This window comes from Vipera ursinii (assembly GCF_947247035.1).
Source record: "Vipera ursinii genome assembly, chromosome: 4".
Taxonomy (NCBI): Eukaryota; Metazoa; Chordata; class Lepidosauria; order Squamata; family Viperidae; genus Vipera; species Vipera ursinii.
In genome coordinates this window covers 24,816,580-24,819,332 of record NC_139514.1, presented here as the reverse complement: position 1 = coordinate 24,819,332, position 2,753 = coordinate 24,816,580, and positions in this window count along the sequence as shown.

The window sequence follows — 2,753 nt, the reverse complement described above, 5'->3', positions numbered from 1 at the left end:
GGATGCTTCTGTGAGCCTTTCTTGCTTTGTGCTTGATTCCTGTGTCCTTAAGGGTGTGCGTGAGCATTCTTACTACACTGTGGAAGGATTGCTCAGAAGGCAGGGAGAAAGAAGAGGAGAGGGAGAGAGGAACAAGGGCCTACCAGCCAGCTGGTAGTGATGGATATAAATAAATATAGATAAATTCATCATACATTTGGTAGTGCAAAGGGGAAGTGATTCAGCCACCAAAGAAATTAAAACCGGTACTTTTTTCCTTTTTTTCTACAGCTTGTAAACATTTTATTAGATTATAGAATAAAATACAAAAGCAAATAGTAGGACACAGTGGGGAGGAAAAAGGGTGGGAAAGTGAGGGGAGAAGGGAAAAAGAACAGACTTCCTCTGTTGCAGTAGAAGGAAGCATTAACATTGAACCTCAACTTTTTACTTTTCCATTAACCTGCCATTTCTGTAACAACAAATGAATCTAATCAGTAAAACCCCAAATCCCCCCCCCTTTTTTTTTTAGTCATCAAGTTTTTGACACCTTGCTAAGCACTGGTGGTACTCGAATATTGTCATGTCCTAAAAGTGGTACAATCTGTGAAAAGGTTGAAAAGCCCTGGTATATAGAACAACTCATGTTTTCTGTATCACATTCTCATGAGCTATTTCTGCTTGCTATTTTGTTAATGTTTATCATAAAAATGCAATTCTGAAAACTCACTGTGATGGGTAAATCCATAAATAATACCTCCCCTTCCCATAATATGTCTATAGATACATGGCATTAGGAAGCCCATTTTCCTATAGGAAATGATGACCTACTTGCCACCTTCCAGACACAGTGGATGCTAATTATAGCATAATTATAGCAAAACAAAAAACAATGTAAAGAAATAGCTGGTTACCCAAAGTAAAATACTTCCATATTTATTTATTTGTATGTTTTCAAATGTGAAGGCTTTTTGAGTAAATGAAGTCAGATCACTTAAAACCTTCGGGATGCTAATTTGAAATCACAGAGAATACATGTACTGTACCTCAGAGTTGAACGGTTGGTTGAACTATGTTGTTACTTAGCCTGGTAATGAAAGGTCTGCAAAATAATAACCATGCTCAGCAAAGACTACGTTTATAAGAAAACTAAGTTTGCTACTTTAGGACATTATGCTTTTTATATAACTAAAGTGGGCATATTTTAAAACCATCTAATCTGACCAGAAAAAGTCTGCAAATATCCATTCCAAGGTGTTTTCTTTCCTGTTTATCATGAATCAACCAATAATTAACTCAGAAATACCAGGATCTTGGTATAATAAATTGATATAGCTGTCCTCACCTCAGAAGGTACTGAATTAAAGTTAGTTTCTTCCTAAATTTTTAGATTTTTTCACAAGTGGAAAAAGGGCATTTCCAGCAAACAGCTCATAGTTATATAAGCTCAGTAGAAATAGTGTCATAGTCATGAGGAAAAGGAACCATATTCAAACCTATTGCATCAATCATCTATGGCCCAGCCATAAGATAAAAATATAAAAGTCATGTTGGATCAGGTCAAGACTCAGTTTAATCTAGCACATTTTTTTTTCTCACAGTGCCTCTGGCATTCCCATAAGCAAGAGTTTAAAACATACCTTCTCCCACTGTTGTTGCCTGCAACTGGTAGTGTAGATATGCTGATCCAAGGTTACACTACAACCTTGTACTCTACAGTAACATCCACCTGTCCACAGTGCTCTCTGCCCTCCCACAGCTTCCACCAGGCTGTCTGTGCCTCCATCAGTGCACTAAGACTTCTGCCAGCCTTCCCGTAGCATCTGCTGACTTTCACATGAGACTTCTGCCAGCCCTCCCACAACCCCTGACAATCCACCACATTCCCTGGGGCCTGCCTGCAGCTTTCACACACACCCATCCCTTGTTCCTTACCTGGGACACCCACTCTTCTTGCTTAATGGAGTTAATTCTGGAGTTACAATGGTAACCAGGACTGCTGGAATTGCTGTTGCTAAGTGATGCAGTTGCATGACATCATGTTTTACGATTACATCATTTAACAATGGCAACCCCAATCCCAGTTGTAACCCAAGGACATGAACTATATTTGTCATTGGTTTGACTATTTACCCACTTTAAAGAAATCCTGCTGAGGAGCTTCACCATTGTTTTAAGATTTTACCACCTGAATACTGTAACTTAGTGACATCCACTAAATGAGCTGGGTCACTGCCTATTCCTCAGGCAAGATTTATAAAAACTTTAAAAGCACCAGTCCTAACGTTTCTCTCCACTGATTAAATTGCTCATTTATTCTAAGACCTACTTTTCTCTATTTTTACAGGTGACATCTATGAAAAAACTGATTCTTTTACATATCTGCCCAGTTTATTCAAGATGACGAATGTTGAAAATAGCTTTTCGAAACTCTAAGTATGCAGGATCAACAGAGGCACCTCCATCCACATACTTATCAATCCTCTAAAAATATTGAGAAAGTTGGAAAGGGATTGTTATCATCGTGGAATTCATAGTAACTTTCCTTCAAGTGGTCTTATGCTTCTATGCTGCTTACATACAAGAGTATATGATGGCCCTAGGCCACACTGACTGATAGTGCTACCTCAAACTGATGCAAAAGTTTGCATTTTTAGAAAGAGGAGCAGGCTCAAAGCTTTGGCTCCCTAGACCAAAGCCTGTTCAGCCTTGGTCTAAAACCATCCCTGTCTAGAGATTTTGCTGTTGATTACCATTTCTTCAACTTGTTTGGA